We start from the raw sequence: 22,952 nt of genomic DNA, 5'->3' as shown, positions 1-22,952 counted from the left end.
TATTTTACATTCACATTTACAGGTTATTKTCTGGGTCCCGGTGAGGTGACTGGAAAATCGTAGCCTAGATGTCAGGCTAATGTTAATCTGTCACCCGTATGGTGGATTTGTGAGCAGGGCAGATTATGTGAAGCGTGATGTCTCCCCTTTTCTCCTCTCCTCTCCAGTGTGGTGGATTATGGATGATTTATGACATTTGTTCCCTCTGTCTCAGTCAGACATGGGGGAGGGGGGGCTCTGTGTGGCTCATCTCTGCCTCCCTAAACAATAGCTCCACATCCCAACTCAATAACGCCTGAGCCAACCCTGCTGGGAGCAGCAGAATGGCCGACTGTACAGTACTGTATACAATGCCTGGCTGGCTGGCTGGCTGCTAGAGCTAATCAACGGACAATATCCAGGAGATACATTTGAAGACGGAAGTTGACATACACTTAGGTTGGAGTCATTAAAACTCGTTTTTCAACCACTCCACAAATTTCTTGTTAACAAACTATAGTTTTGGCAAGTCGGTTAGGTCATCAACTTTGGGCATGACACAAGTCATTTTTCCAATTATTGTTTACAGACAGATTATTTCACTTATAATTCACTGTCTCACAATTCCAGTGGGTCAGAAGTTTACATACACTAAGTTGACTGTGCCTTAAAAACAGCTTGGAAAATTCCAGAAAATGATTTCATGGCCTTAGAAGCTTCTGATAGGCTAATGACATCATCTGAGTCAATTGGAGGTGTACCTGTGGATTATTTCAAGGCCTACCTTCAAACTCAGTGCCTCTTTGCTGACATCATGGGAAAATCAAAAGAAATCAGCCAGACCGCAGAAAAAAATTGTGGACTTCCACAAGTCTGGTTCATCCTTGGAGCAATTTACAAATGTCTGAAGGTACCACATACATCTGTACAAACAATAGTACGCAAGTATAAACACCATGGACCATGCAGCCGTCACACCGCTCAGGAAGAAGACGCGTTCTGTCTCCTAGAGATGAACGTACTTGTGCGTTCATCTCTAGGTGGTGCGAAAAGTGCAAAAAATTTTTTTTTTTTCACCTTTATTTAACCAGGTAGGCTAGTTGAGAACAAGTTCTCATTTGCAACTGCGACCTGGCCAAGATAAAGCATAGCAGTGTGAACAGACAACACAGAGTTACACATGGATAAACAATAAACAAGTCAAACATGTGAGAAAAAAAAGAGAATCTATATACATGTGTGCAAAAGGCATGAGGTAGGCAATAAATCGAATAATTACAATTTAGCAGATTAACACTGGAGTGATAAATCATCAGATGATCATGTGCAAAAGAGATACTGGTTGCAAAGAGCAGAAAAGTAAATAAATAAAAGCAGTATGGGGGTGAGGTAGGTAAATTGGGTGGGTAGTTTACAGATGGACTATGTACAGCTGCAGCGATCGGTTAGCTGCTCGATAGCAGATTTTTAAAGTTGTTGAGGGAGATAAAAGTCTCCAACTTCAGAGATTTTGCAATTCGTTCCAGTCGCAGGCAGCAGAGAACTGGAAGGAAAGGCATCCAAATGAGGTTTTGGCTTTAGGGATGATCAGTGAGATACACCTGCTGGAGCGCGTGCTGCGGGTGTGTAGCCATCGTGACCAGTGAACTGAGATAAGGCGGCACTTTACCTAGCATAGCCTTGTAGATGACCTGGAGCCAGTGGGTCTGACGACGAACATGTAGCGAGGCCAGCCGACTAGGCATACAGGTCGCAGTGTGGGTCGTATAAGGTGCTTTAGTAACAAAACAAATGGCACTGTGATAAACTGCATCCAGTTTGCTGAGTAGAGTATTGGAAGCTATTTTGTAGATGACATCGCCAAAGTCGAGGATCGTAGGATAGTCAGTTTTACTAGGGTAAGTTTGGCGTGAGTGAAGGAGGCTTTGTTGCGGAATAGAAAGCCGATTCTTGATTTGATTTTGGATTGGAGATGTTTGATATGAGTCTGGAAGGAGATTTGCAGTCTAGCCAGACACCTAGTACTTATAGATGTTCACATATTCTAGGTCGGAACCGTCCAGGGTGGTGATGCTAGTCGGGCGTGCGGTGCAGGCAGCGAACGGTTGAAAAGCATGCATTTGGTTTTACTAGCGTTTAAGAGCAGTTGGAGGCCAGAAGGAGTGTTGTATGGCATTGAAGCTCGTTTGGAGGTTAGATAGCACAGTGTCCAAGGAAGCCGGGAGTATATAGAATGGTGTCGTTGCGTAGAGGTGGATCAGGGAATCGCCCGCAGCAAGAGCAACATCATTGATGTATACAGAGAAAAGAGTCGGCCCGAGAATTGAACCCTGTGGTACCCCCATAGAGACTGCCAGAGGACCGGACAACATGCCCTCCGATTTGACACACTGAACTCTGTCTGCAAAGTAGTTGGTGAACCAGGCAAGGCAGTCATTAGAAAAACCGAGGCTACTGAGTCTGCCGATAAGATATGGTGATTGACAGAGTCGAAAGCCTTGGCCAGGTCGATGAAGACGGCTGCACAGTATGTCTTTTATCGATGGCGGTTGATATCGTTTAGTACCTTGAGCGTGGCTGAGGTGCACCCGTGACCGGCTCGGAAACCGGATTGCACAGCGGAGAAGGTACGGTGGGATTCGAGATGGTCAGTGATCTGTTTGTTGACTTGGCTTTCGAAGACCTATATAGGCAGGGCAGGATGGATATAGGTTGTAACAGTTTGGGTCCAGGGTGTCTCCCCCTTTGAAGAGGGGGATGACCGCGGCAGCTTTCCAATCCTGGGGATCTCAGATGATACGAAGGAGAGGTTGAACAGGCTGGTAATAGGGGGTGCGACAATGGCGGCGGACAGTTTCAGAAATAGGGGTCCAGATTGTCAAGCCCAGCTGTTTGTATGGGTCCAGGTTTTCCAGCTCTTTCAGAACATCTGCTATCTGGATATGGGTAAAGGAGAAGCTGGGGAGGCTTGGGCGAGTAGCAGCGGGGGGGGCGGGCTGTTGGCCAAGGTTGGAGTCGCCAGGAGGAAGGCATGGCCAGCCATTGAGAAATGTTTGTTGAAGTTTTCGATTATCACGGACTTATCAGTGGTGACCGTGTTACCTAGCCTCAGTGCAATGGGCAGCTGGGAGGAGGTGCTCTTGTTTTCCATGGACTTTACAGTATCCCAGAACTTTTTGGAGTTAGAGCTACAGGATGCAAATTTCTGCTTGAAAAAGCTGGCCTTTGCTTTCCTGACTGACTGCGTGTATTGGTTCCTGACTTCCCTGAACAGTTGCATATCGCGGGGGCTCTTCGATGCTATTGCAGTTCGCCACAGGATGTTTTGTGCTGGTCGAGGCAGTCAGGTCTGGAGTGAACCAAGGGCTATATCTGTTCTGGTTCTGCATTTTTTGAACGGAGCATGCTTGTCTAATATGGTGAGGAAGTAACTTTTAAAGAATGACCAGGCATCCTCAACTGACGGGATGAGGTCAATATCCTTCCAGGGTACCCGGGCCAGTCGATTAGAAAGGCCTGCTCGCAGAAAGTGTTTTAGGGAGCGTTTGACAGTGATGAGGGTGGTCGTTGACCGCGGACCGTGGCGGATACAGGCAATGAGGCAGTGATCGCTGAGATCTTGATTGAAGACAGCAGAGGTGTATTTGGAGGGCAGGTTGGTCAGGATAATGTCTATTAGGTGCCCATGTTTACGGATTTAGGGTTGTACCTGGTGGGTTCCTGATGATTTGTGTAGATTGAGGGCATCAAGCTTGGATTGTAGGACTGCCGGGGTGTTAAGCTATCCCAGTTTAGGTCACCTTACAGAACAACTCTGAAGCTAGATGGGGAGCGATCAATTCACAGATGGTGTCCAGGGCACAGCTGGGAGCTGAGGGGGTCGGTAGCAGCGGCAACAGTGAGAGACTTATTTCTGGAGAGATTAATTTTTAAAATTAGAAGTTCGAACTGTTTGGGCATAGACCTGGGAAGTATGACAGAACTTTGCAGGCTATCTCTGCAGTAGATTGCAACTCCTCCCCTTTGGCAGTTCTATTCTGACGGAAAGTGTTATAGTTGGGTATGGAAATCCCAGAATTTTTGGTGGCCTTCCTAAGCCAGGATTCGGACACGCAAGGACATCAGGGTTGGCAGAGTGTGCTAAAGGTGAGTAAGGCAAACTTAGGGAGAGGCTTTGATGTTGACATGCATGAGGCCAAGGCTTTTTCGATCACAGAAGTCAACAAATGAGGGTGACTGGGACATGCAGGGCCTGGGTTTACCTCCACATCACCCGAGGAAGAGGAGTAGTAGGATGAGGGTGCGGCTAAAGGCTATCAAAACTGGTCGCCTAGAGCGTTGGGGACAAAGAATAAAAGGAGCAGATTTATGGGCGTGGTAGAATAGATCTGGCATAATGTGCAGACAGGGTATGGTGGGCACGGGTACAGCGGAGGCAAGCCCAGGCACTGGGTGATGATAAGAGAGGTTGTATCTCTGGACATGCTGGTCTCAATGGGTGAGGTCACCGCATGTGTGGGGTGGGACAAAGGAGGTATCAGAGGTACGGAGAGTGGAACTACGGGTCCATTGCAAACCAAAACAATGATAATGATAACTAGCCTGAACAACGGATGCAAGGCATATTGATATTTGAGAGAGACATACAATAAGGCATAAAGTGATTGCAGGTCTTGATTGGGAGAGCTAGCTAAAACAACAGGTAGATAACAGCAGCTAGTCCACTAACACAGCAACAACAGGTAAACATGGCGACGACTAGGCAGAGAGGGTCGGATTAACTACACACAGATCCTGAGTTAAAGCACAGAGCCGACAGATAAAACCACAATAAACAGAATGGAGTACCGTGAATTAATGGACAGTCAAGCAGGCATCAGCTATGTAGCCAAGTGATCATAGTGTCCAGGGGCAGCCGTAGATGGAGCAGGGAGCCTCCACTAAGCTAGCACGCGGCGTTTAAAGTTAGTAGCCCGGGGGTGGTCTGTCAGACGGAGGGGTCTGCTCAGACGGAGGCCGGTTGAGGGCACAGCGGATGGGGTACGTCTGCAGACCAGACGTGGTCGTGTCGACAGAGAATCCAAGCCGGATGGCGATGGCGAAAGAGAGTTGTGAATTGTAGAATTTGTGTGCTAACTGGTGCTAGCTTCGTGCAGTGCGCTAGCTGCGCTAGCTGCAAGCTAGCTGTGAGGATCAGAAGTAGTGGCTCAGGGATTACGGCAGGAATCCGGCGTTGTTTTCGAGAGACAGTCCGATGCTGGTAAATTGGTGAGTAATATCCAGGCTAATAACAGGGCTGGTGTCTGTGCAGAAGGTAAAAGCTGCTAGCAGCGGCAAAAAATGGCTAAATTAGCTTTGTAGTGATTAGCTGTTAGCTACTGGGGTTCTTGAAAGTGTTCCAAAGTTTAAAAAAATAGCGATTCCGTATCACATTGGGTGAGGTAGGTTACCGGAAAGTATAATCGAATTAAAAATCGAAAAGAGATAGATTTTTTTTTTTATATATACAAGAAATACGAAAAAATACGAACGTACACGAAGGACTAAAGAAAACGTCTACACTGCTACGCCATCTTGATCTGATCAATCCCAGAACAACAGCAAAGGACCTTGTGAAGATGCTGGAGGAAACAGGTACAAAGTATCTATATCCACAGTAAAAAGAGTCCTATATCAACATAACCTGAAAGGCCACTCAGCAAGGAAGAAGCCACTGCTCCAAAACCGCCATAAAAAGCCAGACTACGGTTTGCAACTGCACAACAAACATCTTACTTTTTGGAGAAATGTCCTCTGTCTGATGCTTTGCTGCTGGCACTTCACAAAATAGATGGCAACATGAGGAAGGGAAATTATGTGGATGGAAAATTATGTGGATATATTGAAGCAACATCTCAAAACATCAGTCAGGAAGTTGAAGCTTGGTTGCAAATGGTCTTCCAAAAGGACAATGACCCCAACCATACTTCCAAAGTTGTGGCAAAATGGCTTAAGGACAACAAAGTCAAGTATTGGAGTGGCCATCACAAAGCCCTGACCTCAATCCCATAGAAAATGTGTTGGCAGAACTGAAAAAGCGTGTGCGAGCAGGGAGGACTACAAACCTGACTCAGTTACACCAGCTCTGTCAGGAGGAATGGGATGAAAGAAATAAAAGCTGAAATAAATCATTCTCTCTACTATTGTTCTGACATTTCACATTCTTAAAATAAAGTGATGATCCTAACTGACCTAAGACAGGAATTCTTACTAGGATTAAATGTCAGGAATTGTGAAAAACTGAGTTTAAATGTATTTGGCTAATGTAATGTATGTAAACTTCCGACTTCAAACTGTATGTCAAGGAGCAAATCCACAGCATTCATTCAGTTGTGGGAAGTTGTATAACGTTTGTTCAAACACTTTTATGTAGTAAATGCAATTTTTTTATAGAAATAAGATTTAAAAAACAAAGTCAATATTCTGTGAGCAGGGTGATGGATGGTCCTTTCTGTAGCCTGTTTGCTCTTCAAATTGTTCCAAATAGCCATGATACAGCTCGCCAATCACTGTACGACCACTCCACTGAGCACAGACTGATGACCACAACCACCCACTCACTCAATCACCAGTGACTATAATCTGACAAAAAAGTGGAAACAAGTGCCATAATGTGGAGCAAAGAGTAATGATACTACAGTATGTGTGTTATGAAGCGGACTCACACACACACACACAACACACTCACACTCACACTCACACTCACACCACACTCACACTGACACTCACACTCACTCACTCACACCACACTCACACTCACCACCACACAACACACACACACACACACACACACACACACACACACACGTACATAAAGTACACCAAATGCAATAGGTTCAGAGGTTTATACTTTGAAATAATGTTTTTGCAGGAATATCATTATACACACAACCCCCTTTTAAACTCCATCACTTTAAACCCAAGCACACATACAGCTACTGTAGGGCTGTCACCGACAAAAACAAATGTTGGTTGATCGAGAGTCAAAAAAAATAATAATAACGTGTATTTTTCCATATATAGACACACCCTATGTTTGAATAAAATCAACTATATGTAGGCTACTGAGCTTGTCTGATGCTTTAAGCACTGAAATAAAAAAATTATACACAGAGTTTAATTTAATTTATAGTAAAGTCTTCATGTCTCAAAATCAATGTCATGTGGTTAATCAAAATTCTATCTAAATGAAAATGATACAAATCTAAAAGTAACTTCTATTGTCATTGCCAATATGTAAAAATAGCCTACAGAAAGCCAACAAATAAAAACATTGCAGCCCGAAGGTAGAAAATATCCTGATAAAAATAAATATCCTATAAATCACATTGGCTATGCATGGCCTGTCTGCAAGGAACTTGAAACATTGTATCAACTAATGTATTAGCTTGGTCCAGCCGAAGCTTGTGCTAGCAAACATTGTATAAAATATTGTGGGCCCTCAGAGTGTCCAGCGCCAGTGAGCTCCGGACAGACAGACAGACAGACAGACAGCTGTAGGCTGTTTAACAAGGGATAAGAAGTAATCAGGTAGACCTATTTTATCACCTTTCCACCGAAACAGAGCATGACATTTTTTTCCCCCTTTCATGCCTGGTAGTAATCGGAAAGGGAGATAGCTGGAAATATTTTTCAAACAGGCAACTTTGAGGAACTATTGTCATTCTAAATGGATGTAAAAACCGACTTAATTTACTGAGAAGCTCCACAGTGATGGTGAGTTAAGACAATCAGAAATAGTATCAGATCCCAAAATGGGAACATTTATAGGCCTACATTTGCGCGCAGGCCAGGTATACTACTCTTACTTCTATATGTGTAATCAGGTGCGTGTCCTTTCTCAAGATTGACAGAAGCTCTCCAAACAAAAGACAATGAACAAATTGACAACTCATAAATTAAATTAAATAAACCTCCAAATATCACAAGTGTAGCCTAGGTTGTGCACTCTGCAAACAATGTGTCCACTCCTACAATGACAACGGTAAGACTGTAATAATAATATATTGACTGGATTAACAGAAATTATGGTAACTAAACAAACATTGTAAATTAGAAATAATGGGAATTAACGATAAATGTACTACTGGTGTGCCATCCCTGCGGCCTCCACAATGGATTAGTCCACTCAGACAGGCGTGAATCAGACAGGTGTCTCCTGTGTAATATTTTGTATTTATTTGCCACGGCTCGACTAAATGGGGTCAGCCCTAGTGTGGTGTTAGTGTTTTCCTGCAGCAGGCTGCCCTCCCTCCCTGCCCTCCCTCCCTGCCTAACATTCAGCAGGCCTGTGTGGCTAAAGGGCACCACTCTTCAATCCACAGATCTAGGGCACTCTGACACTCACTCTGCTGCGATATGGGACACGCTCAGGTCGCCCTCCCTCCCTCTCTCGCTCCCTCCATCCCTCTCTCCCCTCTCCTCCCTCTCTCCCCTCTCCTCCCTCCCTCTCTCCCATCTCCTCCACTCCCTCTCTCCCCTCTCCTCCTCTCCCCTCCCTGGTCTGTATCAAGTGGAATCCCTTTGCCAATACACTGAGGCCAACTTGAGCAAATCCACTCATGTCACTGCCAAGTTCAGAATGCCACTGCTAAACTCAGACCAGGAATAAGGGCTCCCTAGTTTGGGGAAGGAAACACATCATTCAAATGGAAGAATACCTAGTGAGAGCTAAAGTTACAACATTACTGCAGTTAAACCCATGGAGGCTGCCGCAACATACGGAAGATTTTCTAAACTGACTTCAATTGTCTAAAGTGATTTAAGTGCTACTCCAATATTGTCCTGTAAAGTTCTATTAAATGAGATTTCATCCCAAACTAGGCCTATTTCCGGGGATGAGCCAACTATCTAGTTCATACTACACCAAAAGAGTTGATGGCAAATAGATATGATTTTTTTCCTTGGATGAACGGATGTACTTTTGAAAAGATTAATAATATAAATTGAATCATGTATCAGAAAGAGGGACAGTAGATAAAACTGTCACAGGGAATAGAGTACAATTTCTTTATTTGTTCCAATGAATTTTCAGTTTTGTTCATCTGGGCATGCCATTCAATTGAGGTGTTAAGAGAATACTAATTCAGTGCTAAATCTGAAATTCAATTCATGAACTCCCCTGCAGTTTCCAACTCTCGTGAGCTTATTGCAAAACAAAGCTATTAAGAAAGGAACACTAGAAAAATGACAACCGGGTGAAACTGCTTAAATTGCTTTTCAGAGTTCTATTGACTCTGATTTTCTGACTTCAAAATGGTTACAGTCTTTCACTTTAATGTGCAAAGTTGTTAATCAGCAAAGACAAAATAATCCCCACAAAACATAGTGAAATGTGGATTAGGAAACAACAGACTTTACCCATCAAAATCACATAGACATAAAAACAATATTACTTAATGGTTATTATTGTAATTCCATTTTGAATGTGGGGACATAAATTGAACTGGTTGCCTCCTATTGGTCTACATGTTGCAGTGAAAATGTGATTGCCTGCATGTGTTCATATGCAGCTCCATCATAAACTGCTAGTCTTGGAGCTGCTGAAAGCAGTGATAGCCCAGCCAAGCTCACAAACACACACACACGGCTCCAGCCCTGCAGCCAGGCCAGGCATTGTGGCCAGTCACTGTGGTCATCACTGTCCTGTCCTCCACACAGATGACCAAATAACCACCTTCCTCCAACAGACTGTCATTACAGTCATTTACTGTCTGTGTCCAGCTCTAGCTTCACACCAGCCCCACCTGCTAACATGTTTATCCTGTCTCCTCTCTCCTCTGACCTGGCTCCTCTCTCCTCTGACCTGTCTCCTCTCACCTGTCTCCTCTCTCCTGTCTCCTCTGACCTGTCTCCTCTGACTGTCTCCTCTGACTTCTCTCTCCATCTCTCTGACCTGTCTCCTCTGAACCTGTCTCCTCTCACCTTCTCTCTTGCTGTCTCCTCCTCACTGTCTCTCTGACCTGTCCCTCCTTTCCTACCTGTCTCCTCTTCTTCCTCTCTCTGTTCTCTGACTGTCTCCTCTCTCCTGTCTCCTCTGAACTTTCTCCTCTCTCCTCTTTCCTCTGACCTGTCTCCTCTGACCTGTCTCCTCTCTCCTGTCTCCTCTCTCCTGTCTCCTCTGACCTGTCTCCTCTGACCTGTCTCCTCTGACCTGTCTCTTCTGACCTGGGTTTGGTCCATGGCTGAGCTGGATGGATGGTCAGAGGGAGAGGAGAGAGGTCTGAGCCCACCCAAAGAAAAGCCCTGTTAGCTAGCTGTAGTCGGCTGCTGTGGTCCAGTCCCAAGCCTCACAACATAGTTATTCTGGACACCATGGACAAGGTCATTTATTAAACACAATGACCATCACATCGTTCCCCAGCTAACTGCTAGCTGTCTTATCATTATTCCATGTGCAACACTCTTGTGCTAGGACAAGACGTACTAAAAATGTAACACTACGGCTGTGCCTGCAGTAGAAAGCCCTGCATTAGCTCCAAACATAGACCGTTTCACACCGAAGAGAACAGGGAGGGAGAGACTGCAGAGGAGGGGAGAGGAGATCGAGCTCCATATTAATGTGTGCGAATTCCCCACTCCTGCTGACTAAGATTAGACATTTAATTTCATGGATGCAAAGACAATACTGATGTCATCAAGAGGAGAGGAGCAGGCATGTTAACTCTTAACTGCCCAGCCACGATGACAGCAAAATACATCACCTGATGGCAAATGGTAAATATGTGCATTCCTTTAAAACAAATCACAAGTGAATACTCTTATCCAGTCTTTTATCAAATCAAATGTTATTTGTCACATGCGCTGAATACAACAGGTGTAGACCTTACAGTGAAATCCTTACTTACAAGCCCTTAACCAACAATGCAGTTAAGAAAAAATTAATAAATACAAATAAATTACAGTAACAAATAATTAAAGAGCAGCAGTAAAATAGCAATAGCGGGGCTATATACAGGGGGTTCCGGTACAGAGTCAATGTGTGGGGGTACCGGTTTGTCAAGGTAATTGAGGTAATATGTACATGTAGGTATAGTTATTAAAGTGACTATGCATAGATGATAACAACAGAGAGCAGCAGCAGCGTAAAAGATTGGGGGGGGGCAATGCAAATAGTCTGGGTAGCCATTTGATTAGATGTTCAGGAGTCTTATGGCTTGGGGGTAGAAGCTGTTTAGAAGTCTCTTGGACCTAGACTTGGCGCTCCGGTACCGCTTGGCGCTCCAGTAGCAGAGAGAACAGTCTATGACTAGGGTGGCTGGAGTCTTTGACAATTTTTAGGACCTTCCTCTGACACCGCCTGGTATAGAGGTCCTGGATGGCAGGAAGCTTGGCCCCGGTGATGTACTGGGCTGTACGCACTACCTTCTGTAGAGGCAGAGCAGTTGCCATACCTGGCAGAGATGCAACCAGTCAGGATGCTCTCGATGGTGCAGCTGTAGAACCTTTTTAGGATCTGAGGAGCCATGCCAAATCTTTTCATTCTCCTGAGGGGGAATAGGTTTTGTTGTGCAATCTTGGACCATGTTAGTTTGTTGGTGATGTGGACACCAAGGAACTTGAAGCTCTCAACCTGCTCCATTGCAGCCCTGTCGATGAGAATGGGGGCACTTGCTCTGTCCTCCTTTTCCTGTAGTCCACAATCATCTCCTTTGTCTTGATCACGTTGAGGGAGAGGTTGTTTTACACAGTCACTGAGACTGAACTACTAAAGTGAATGGTCGTGTGTCAAGCATTTTTTAAACTAACGTTACAGAGGGGCTCCATGTAACAATCAGCCTGTAACAGCACCGTACACTGCTGGTAAACGGTTAAAAACCCTACAACAACATTGACTTTGTGATCTAGTTCCCCTCCAGTGTAAAGAAGCAGGTGCTTTGCCAGGACTGAATTCAAAGTGCATCAGTGAATCTTTATAAATACAAAATCTCAATATGCTTAACACAACAATCCTCTCCATGTTGCAAAATGTCTCTTAGCAAATGTCAGCAGTGAGCGTGTGAATGGTCCCTGGGGAGTCATGGTGGAGCAAATTGGCTTTCCTCAGCCCAACCGGCTCAGTCCTGGGTGGCACAGGCAGCTAGGCATGAAGGCCGGCTAGGAATGAGATGCATTAAATTATTACAGGGAGGGAGGGAGGGAGATTGACAGAGAGTAAGAGAGACAGAGGAGTCATATAGAATAGTGAGAGAGAGAGAGAGAGAGAGAGAGAGAGAGAGAGAGAGAGAGAGAGAAGAGAGAGAGAGAGAGAGGCAGAGGAGGAGAGAGAGAGAAAGGAGAGAGAGAGAGAGAGAGAGAGAGAGAGAGAGAGAATGAGAAAAGAGAGAGAGAAAGAAAGAGAGAGAAAGAGAGAGAAAGACAGAGAGAGAGTGGAGGCAGATAAGAGTCCGTTGTTGTCATGCAGGCAGGCAGCAGTAGCATCATACTATTGTGTTGAGATCATGCTGGTAATTGCTCTCCCTGGTGTTAGGATGCTGAGGTGCTGGTTGGTAATAGTGCCCTCCGTGTTTGACACCAATATTTACAACACATCCCGTGTGTCTGAAAACACATCCCCCTGCGCTAAAGTAAAGTGGCAGAGCGTTTGGTTCCTCACGCCGAGCACGCAGCCGTCGTTAGAGCAGGGAACAGAGGGAGGGAGAGGGGGAGAGGAGGAGAGAGGGAGGGAGGGGCGCTCATCTGTCTGAGAAGAGATTGGGTTTGAGGATGGCAGGAACTCTTATCCTCCTGGAAAAAAACTCTATGAAAAAATGAGACTTGTGATGACGAGACGACTTGACACAAACACACCAGCACAGAACGAAAACAAATACAGCACTTAACAGACAGACACATTCACAGCAGCAGGGACACAAACAACATGGAACACACCAACCCAGCTCTTACCACACCACATCCATGCCAGTATCCTGTATCTCTCACCAGGCAGTCTATCAACAGTAGTGGATTGTCAGTGTTATGCCAGGCCTGCCATGTTTGTGCCACTGCTAGATGCACCCATTCATTCCACCATTAAATCATCACACTAGATGATCAGACCTATCTCTGCTGGCTGGCTGCTGTCTGAATGAGGAGATAGAGCTGATATTGACGTGGAGGAGAAAGAAAGAAGAGTCTGTCTCTCCCAGCCTCTCTGAGGAGCTGGCCTGGCCTGCGCTCGGTTGGAGTGCTAGACGCTTCACTTCCTGCCAGCAGGAACCCTGGGACAGAGCCTCAGCCGCTACACAGTTATTTCATGTGAGGGAGGGCAGTCGTGGCACGAGAGGAATGTGCTCCCTCCCAGTCAGAGACAGACAGAGACAGAGAGCCAGGCAGGCCAGGCAGAGAGCCAGGCAGGCCAGGCAGAAAGGCAGGCTGCTGGGGAGATGAGACGCTTGGGGGCGCCGGGCGCGTTCCGCAACCATATGAAAGAGGAAAAAAACAGCACAATAAATCCATCGCCCCAGGGAGAGAGGAGAGGCTATTCGTTTATTGAGGAAATGTGCTGTGTTTTTTCTCTCTTTAGAGACCAGAGCCTCCATAAACACTGATATTAAATCTACACTTTAGCGATTCAGGGGAATCACCCCTTAGGCTAATAGAATGGTCTGGAAGAGAAGTAATAGTTATTGGCTCCAATAACTATAAATGAGGCAGAATTATCAAGTGTGTTTATGAATTAGCAATGGCTATTCCCCGGTAATGTGTTCAGAGAAGGGGAAAAATACAGAATTGAATATTAAGAGGAGCAATAGATACACAAATGAAGTTAAAGGTTCCTCTGGGCAGAACTACACTCTCCTTCTCTCTTTCATCAGTCAGCCTCTCTGCTTCTAGCTGCTCTAATAATAAACAGGCTATTCAGCTGCTCCCCTAACCATGGAGCAAGAGGAGTATGGCCTCGAGTCGTGCATTATAAAAATGGAAGACTGCACTGCTACAGTATATAGAACGCTCTCAAATTATTATGGCAATGATTCAACCCTTAGGTCTTCATCAATCCATTGGATGTGCTACCTTCTATCCCTCCTCAGGTACAGCATTCAAACCCATAGTGCAGTCTTAGTGAATCACCACTACACTACAGGGACTGAATGACACAATGTCATTGTGCTTTGGACCCCAGCCTAGTCCTCTCTGGATATCCATGTTTTCGGTGGAGCGATCCATCACTTATAAAACAACAAACAGATATCCTGACCTTCTATCCTCCGGCGGTTATTAGATACTCATTAAAAGTCACCTGAAACAATTTGAACCAAATTGATTTCATTATCGGACTCCGTACGAGGCACGGCGACTGTCTGATAGCGCAGCGGGAAATTTACTAAGTTAATTAGAAAAACATTTTCTACATGATGCGCTGGCTGCTGTTGATTTATCATTGTCAGGACATTGTATAGATGAGACAACAGCAGGCTGGTGAATACATCACACTGCAGTTACATTCAGAGAACTGAGGCTGGATGGAGAGGGTGTGCATGCGTGTCTTTTGGGGGGTTGTCTAGGATATTTATAAGCCAGGACCCCCCTCCCCCACTCTGCACCCCTCCCAAGCGGCATAAGGCAAGAGCATCGGGGTGTTGATGTTCCTCTTAATTCCCTGTGCCTCTGGCTGAATGGGCTGGTTGACCCGGGAGTTCTCTGGAAATGGGCTGGCTGTGACCCCCATGGCCTCTCCAGGCCAATCCAGGGGAGAGCGCTGAGCCCAGGTCGCTTCCAATCTCTTAAGACCTCTGAATCAATCAGCAAACTGGATGAGAACATGGTGTGGTGGTGCTGAGCGATAAATGAGAGCAAGCCAAAAGCCTAATGCCTGTCCAGGCTCCAGCCACATACCCAGGCTCCAGCCTAACACCCAGGCTCCAGCCTAACACCCAGGCTCCAGCCTAACACCCAGGCTCCAGCCACACACCCAGGCTCCAGCCTAACACCCAGGCTCCAGCCTAACACCCAGGCTCCAGCCTAACACCCAGGCTCCAGCCACACACCCAGGCTCCAGCCACACACCTCATGGCTCAAGCCAACCCACTCCGCTCCAAGCCACACCACCCAGGCTCCAGCCACACACCCAGGCTCCAGCCATCACCCCAGGCTCCAGCCACACCCCAGGCTCCAGCCACACACCCAGGCTCCAGCCCACACAACCCACTCAGCGCTTAGCCCACCACCCAGGCTCCACCACACCCAGGCTCCAGCCACCACACCCAGGCTTCAGCCACTTCAGCGACACACCCAGGCTCCAGCCACCCACCCAGGCTCCAGCCACACACCCAGGCTCCAGCCACACACCCAGGCTCCAGCCACACACCCAGGCTCCAGCCGCCCACCTAGGCTCCAGCCACCCACCCAGGCTTCAGCCACACCCCAATGCAGTGTTTCCCCTAAATGCATTTAGCAGCGGCGCACCGTATGCCCCAGGAAGACCCCCCTCCTGCTAATTCTGCCACCGCTGCAAAAACAATCTCAGGGAAAACACGTGGAGGCCTCTCAGCCTGAAGAAGCATCACTAAAGACTAAGGCTATGGAACAGTGAACTAAGGCTTAATTCATCAACACCAATACTGTCAACATACGCCCTGGTCTGGACAAGCAATTGGTTAACAAAAATACCCACCTTCATTTCTCTTATTTTTAATAGACTACAACCATAACATGTTTTTATTGCTGTGTTTTTAAAGCACAGACATATTAAAACATAGAGAAAGGCCATAGCACACCCTTCAATTGAACTGCCCAGTCTGCTTAATTTCACCATGTGTACTTGGCTTCATCACTACATCTGGGGCCAGATGCTGGGAGAACAAGCTGTTTGTGAAGTCTTGGACAGTGGACAGACACTTGGCAATACTTCTACTGTGGAAGGAATGTGTTGTTTGATCCATAGATAGAAACATAATAAGAGGAAGAAGAGTCCGTCCTACACTATTTATTCTAAAGGTCCCAGTACGCCCAATACAGACCCAGCAGTAAACTACACATCCAACACAATTGGTTCAGGTCTCACCATAAGGGTTCCCATGTTTCCCCATGGAGATCAAACCCTCTATCTGACCTCAAAGCCAACACCATCTTTCTTCCGAGGCCTCTCGTCAAGTCACATAGAGGCAGATGTTTTTTGGAGGGCAGCCCCGTCCCAGAGCTTTGATCCAGCGAGCCAGGCAGGGGTCATGGTGCAGGCAGGCAGAGCATCTGGGAGGCAGCATGGGTAAGTGGAAGCACATTGAGCTGCTTTTACAGGTTCTCTCCGAGCAGGACTCCATTCCTAGGCTACGACCATGGAGAAAGAAACAATAGCAAAACAAAGGCAACAGCAATGCACAAACCCTGCCGTTGCCAATATCCAATATCTTTCAATTCAGTCAGTAGTAACAATATAAAACCAAAATGTCAATCTTCTCTGGGGAAACATAGCTTTCTCTTCCATCCCTCACAAATTATTCACAACAAAAGCTACATTTATTCATTCCATTCTGTTTACTGTATTACTCCACTTCTCTTCTTTATCTCACATTTGTTTACAGCAATAAAAGCCTGACAGAATGCCCCTTCTACAAGCACAATACATCACACCACTCACTCACACATCATTCAAATTCAAAGAACACAGATAAGTTATAGATGGCCATTTTTCCCCAAATATGCATTTCATTAGCATTTCCTGCCTCGCGTTCTCTCTCCTCCGCATGAAGGAGGGAGGGTGTGAAGGATGGAGGGAGGAGGGAGGGAGGTGGAGGAGGAAGAGGTGGTGGAGGAGGAGGAGGGAGGGATGGAAAGGGAGCAGGCTCACAGTAAAGCCGGACGTGTCCTCTTTCCCAGGTCTAATTTTGGATTCAATTACAATTCTCTTTAAAAGCACCAACTTACAATTAATTATTTTAAGATTAGCCTGAACGTAATGGGCCTCCGACTAACCCAGCCAGACGAAAGATGCTTGGTTCGGCTCAGCCACAAGACCCTGTTGCTTTTGCATGTTGCTTTCTCTCTCTCTCTCTCTCTCTCTCTCTATCTCTCTCTCTCTCTCTCTCTCTCTCTCTCTCTCTCTCTCTCTATAGGAAACAGATAGATACATCAGTCTTCTACCGCTCCCTCCCTCTGTCCTTCCTTTTTTAATACACATTGTTGTGTTATGTTCTGTTTTTACCTCTACTTTCTCTCCAGCTCGCTCTCCTTGGCACGCGATTGATATTGGTACACTACGCTGGTCTGCTTTTACAAGCCACTGGGGCCCTGCCGTCGGGCCCGGCCCAGGAGAATCGCTGACGGATGTACCCTCTGCCGCTGCCCGCCACCAGCTACTGCGAGGCGTAAGTGAAAAAACATCCTCTGCCACTTTGATTGGAGGCAAGCGAAACATTTCTCTTCCCTACGTCTGACGGCTTTTCCTCCCTTCCTCTCCTCTCTTCCCCCTCTCTTTCTTTCTCTTCTTTCTCGCTGTCTGCCTGCAGCCTGTGTGCACGGAAATGCATGTCTCTCCCTCCAGCATCAGCCAGCCCCTATTCTGTTTATTTAAATATTTGATATGTAAGCAGTCATAAAATAAGTGTCATAACACAGGGAGAATGATATGTGGAATAGCCATTACGTATAATGGTTTCTGATGCGCACAGGGCCCATAGTGACAGGCCTGAGCAGGGACCCAACAGGGAATAGAGGGAGCAGAGGCACCTGACAAGCAGAAACCAGAGCTAGCTGCACGCCCAACTACACAAACACACACAAGGCAGAAGGCAGGGGCCTTAACACACGGAGAATAGGCCCTCTGTCATGCACTATTTACCTCTGAAACACACATTCACAGGATTCCACAATACAAACCCACAACGACATATGTATAATCCCCTTCTTTAATCGGTGAAATACTTCTGCTCAATCTAATGTATCTGTCAGGTGATATAAAGCTCCCTCAGATTCCTGCTCCTCAGTGTCTGAACAATGTAATATTGACCCACCTGAGTTTCCCGTTGGGACAGCAGCAGTGCTCCCATTGGAGGAGCCTCGTCCTCTGTGGACGGCCTCATTTCTCTCTCATTTCTCCAAGTGGCAGATGATTTTTATTGGCCTACATGTGCAACACCCAGAGGAGTACAGCTGTTTCAATTTCACCACATAATGATGAAAACATGAAGGGAGAAATGAGGTAAATACTGTAAATCTCACAGAAGACCCAAGTGATAACAAATTAACAATGTACAAATAAACAGGGCCCTGATAGGGAAAACAGAGAGGGAGTCGATTTCAGACTCTGACCCTGGATTTCTCCTTCATCCCAGCATAATAAATATTGAAAGTGCATCAGCATAAAATCCATTAAGGAAAGAATGAAAGAGTGAGCATGTTTGTTAAGGTGATGGTATTGGCTTGGCATTTCAAACATTCTCTCTTTAACAAGCTCCCATCATGCCACGGGGCTGACGGGGGGAGTGACACAGGGTTAGGGGTCACAGGTCAACACGAGGTGTATCCACTGACCCCCAAACCTCAGTAACCCCCCCAAACACACACACCTGCTGGGGCTGAGGAGGACCTACAGAGCCCAGGTCTCCTCGTCCTTCAGCTCCTCTCGCCCTCCAAGCGCTTAATTATCTCTAATTRGACTGATTGTCTTTTTTCCTCCTCTCCTATAATGGAACTATTCATCTTTAATGCTTAATGAGTGCAGCAGGCAGGCAGCACCACAGTCATCCACTAACTACCTAACTACAGCACTGAAGGTCAACACCAAGGACTGGCTGACAGGGGAGGAGGAGGGAGGGGAGAGTTGAAAACACTTTGGGAAAGAGAGAGACACAGAGCGATAAAGAGAAAGATAGCTAGAGGAATTAAGATTCGAGGTGGAAGAGAAAAGAAAAAGAGAGGAGAGGAGAACGTAGAGAGAGAGAAGAGAGAGAGAGAGGAGAGAAGGAGAGAGGAGGAGGAGAGACGAGATGGAGCTGAGGGTGATGTCGAGCGCTTTCAACCAAGGACTTTCCAATCGCCCTGCATGCATCACAGGGAGGTAGACTGAAATGAGGAGAGTGAGAGAGAGAGAAGAGAAACAAATGCCAAGAGACAGAGACAGAGACAGAGACATGACAGAGAGAGAGAGATTAGAGAGGAGATCGAGAGAGAGAGGAGAGAGGAGAGAAAGAGAGAGATGAGAGAGAGAGAGAGAGAGACAGAGAAGAGACAAGAGAGAGAGAGAGAGAGAGAGAGAGAGAGAGAGAGAGAAAGAGAGAGAGATAGAGAGTGAGAGAGAGAGAGAGAGAGACACGAGACGAGACAATAGACCAGGACAGAGACAGAGGACAGTACTGAGAACAGAGACAGAGACAGAGAGAGAGAGAGAGAGAGAGGAGAACGAGAGATTGTGAGCGAGAGGGAGACAATGACGTGAGCGAGAGCAATGGAGAGAGTATGACAGAGAGAGAGAGAGGAAGAGAGAGGAGAAAGATGAGACACGGCTAGACGCTCAGAAAGACAGACAAGAGAAACAGAGACAGAGACAGAACGACAGAGACAGAGACATAGACAGACCAGAGAGAGACAGACAGAACACGACTGACAGATGGACAGACAGAGGAGAAGAAGAGACAAGACAGAGACAGACAGACACGAGACAGACAGAGACAGAGCAGAACAGAGATAGACAAGAGACAGCACAGAGGACTGAGACACAGAGATGACGAGACGAGACGACAGAGGCAGAAGACACGAAGCACAGGTAGCAGACACAGACAGGAGACAGACAGAGACAGACAGAGACAGACAGAGACAGACAGAGACAGAGACAGACAGAGAGACAGACAGAGACGACAGAGACAGACAGAGACAGACAGAGACAGACAGAGACAGACAGAAGAAGGACAGGACAGAGACAGACAGAGGCAGAGCAGAGACAGACAGAACAGAACAGACAGAGACAGACAGAGACAGACAGAGACAGACAGAGACAGAGACAACAGAGACAGACAGACAGACAGAGAGAGACAGAGACAGACGAGACAGACAGAGAGAGACAGAGACAGACAGAGACAGACAGAGACAGACAGAGACAGACAGAAGAGAGACAGACGACGACAGAGGACAGACAGAGAGAGACAGAGACAGACAGAGACAGACAGAGACAGAACAGAGAAGACAGAGAGAGACAGAGACAGACAGACAGACAGAAGACAGAGAGAGACAGACAGAGACAGACAGACAGAGACAGACAGAGACAGACAGGACAGACACGAGACAGAGACAGACAGACAGACAGAGACAGGACAGAGAACAGACAGAGACAGACAGACAGAGAGAGGACAGAGACAGACAGGACAGACAGAGACAACATAGACAGACAGAGAGAGACAGAGACGGACAGGACAGACAGAGACAGAAGAGACACAGAGACAGACAGACAAGCAGACAGAACAGAGACAGACAGAGACAGGACAGAGACAGACAGACAGAGACAGACAGAGACAGACAGAAGACAGGACAGACAGGAGACAGACAGAGACAGAGACAACAGAGACAGACAGAGACAGACAGAGACAGACAGACAGACAGAGAAGACAGAGACAGACAGAGACAGGACAGAGACAGACAGAGACAGACAGAGACAGACAGAGAACAGCGACAGAGACAGACAGAGACAGACAGAGACAGACAGAGACAGACAGAGACAGACAGAGAGAAGACATTTTAGAAATGTTTCCTTTCAGATTGCAAAAACCAGTAAAGCTACGTCTGCAATTCTGTCAATGTGACTGGATGTTCCAGACAGTATTCAGCATCTGTGGTTTCCAACACACAAACAAATACACACACACACAGAAACATTGTAAGGCATAAACTCTATATACAGTGTAATATACTGTACATTTGGCTGAAAAAATATCTCCGGGTGTCCTCATCACACCCACCACCCAGATCCATTCTAACCCAGAGCATGTCTCATGTCTCAGCCTTCACACTGGGCAAAGGAACACTTTGTTAGCCAAACTATGGATTATGCTAATGTGATCTACAACAGGGCAAACAGCATCCCTTCTGACATACAGCTGACATTATAGTAACCTTTACATGTTTGTCCAACAATACCAATGGATGTTCATCAAGAAGACACAACATGGTATTGTCGAGGGAGGTGGTGTTACAGCAAGCCTCTGTCTCCTGCTCACAGCACTAGTAGCTTTTAGTGAAAAGATGCCAAACCAATAACAAACTCTCCTTTTGCATTCCATTTCAAATGAAATATGCTATTGCTCAAACAATATACTTGAAGTGTAACTAGTGTAGGTACAAACTGGTTTGTAAATGAATATATTGATATTTCTGCAAACATACACTGCATGGCCAAAAGTATTGGGACACCTGCTCGTCGAACGTCTCATTCCAAAATCATGGGCATTAATATGGAGTTGGTCCCCTGTTTGCTGTTATAACAGCCTCCACTCTTCTGGGAAGGCTTTCCACTAGATGTTGGAACATTGCTGAGGGGACTTGATTCCATTCAGCGACAAGATCATTAGTGAGGTCAGCATTGATGTTGGGTGATTAGGCCCGCAGTCGGCATTCCAAATCATCCCAAAGGGGTTGAGGTCAGGGCTCTGTGCAGGCCAGTGAAGTTATTCCACACCGATCTCGACAAACCATTTCTGTATGGACCTCGCTTTGTGCCAGGGGGCATTGCCATGCTGAAACAGGAAAGGGCTTTCCCCAAACTGTTGCCACGAAGTTGGAAGCACAGAATTGTCTAAAATGCCATTGTAACTTCTTAACTCTATTTTCTTAAAACTGCATTCTTGGTTAAGGGCTTGTAAGTAAGCGTTTCAAGGTAAGGTGAAATACAACACCTGTTGTATTCGGTGCATGTGACAAATAAGATTTGATTTGTATGCTGTAGCATTAAGATTTCCCTTCACTGAAACTAAGGGGCCTAGCCTGAACCATGAAAAACAGCTCCAGAACATTATTCATCCTCCACCAAACTTTACAGCTGGCACTATGCATTCGGGCAGGTTAGCGTTCTCCTGGCATCCTCCAAACCGAGATTCGTCCGTCGGACTGCCACATGGTGAAGCGTGATTCATCACTTCAGAGAACGCGTTTCCACTGCTCCAGAGTCCAATGGGAGCGAGCTTTACACCACTCCAGTCAACGCTTGGCATTGCGCATGGTGATCTGAAGCTTGTTTTCCAGCCACATGCTGACGTTGCTTTCAATGTCAGCGTTGCTTCCATTTTTAAGCGCTATGTGCTTCAGCACTCGGTGGTCCCGATCTTTCTAGACGTTTCCACTTCACAGCTCTTATGGTTGACCGGTGCAGCTCTAACAGGGCAGAAATATGACGAACTGACTTGTTGGACAGGTGGCATCCTATGACAGTGCCACTTTGAAAGTCACTGAACTCTTCAGTAAGACCGTTCTCCTGTCAATGTTTGTCTATGGAGATTGCACGGCGGTGTGCTCGGTTTTATAMACCTGTCAGCAACAAGTGTAGCTGAAATAGCCAAATCCACTAAGTTGAAGGGGTTTCCACATACTTTTGTATATATAGTGTATTTCCAAACCAACCTTCCCAAATTATTTCAGCACAGAAATACTTGAACAGGCTTATTGACTTTGTTTGCAAGTACGTTTACACAGACACAATATCCATATTTTGTCCAATCAGCCAGTGTTTTTATGGCCTGGGGTGTGGTGGGGATCGAGATGACATAATTGCTCTAATTGCTTTACTTGGTGTAAATGACAGCCTGTTCAGACAGAGGTGGTCAACACAGTCCCACATCTGACCAGAGGCTCTAAATCATCTCTACCATCATCACACCTTCTCACATGGTCAATTTGCCAGATCAACGGCTGTCATCCTTTCTATTGCAATCAGATGGTTGGGCAGGGGTGAATCAACCAGAGTATAGAGTATGTCTGCTTGATCTTCCCCTACTGCTGCTAGTAACTACAGGAGAGAGAGAGAGAGAGAGAGA

At 46.3% G+C, this 22,952-nt stretch overlaps 1 protein-coding gene across 1 annotated transcript in view; it reads right to left on the bottom strand.

Annotated features, from left to right (window-relative positions):
• Positions 1-22,952, bottom strand: part of LOC111968840 (AT-rich interactive domain-containing protein 1B-like) — a 355,396-nt gene that overhangs the window by 316,790 nt on the left and 15,654 nt on the right.

The sequence above is a fragment of the Salvelinus sp. IW2-2015 genome, linkage group LG9, assembly GCF_002910315.2.
Source record: "Salvelinus sp. IW2-2015 linkage group LG9, ASM291031v2, whole genome shotgun sequence".
NCBI lineage: Eukaryota > Metazoa > Chordata > Actinopteri > Salmoniformes > Salmonidae > Salvelinus > Salvelinus sp. IW2-2015.
Note: the sequence above shows the minus strand (reverse complement) of the source record. Positions and strands in the feature narration are given on the sequence as shown.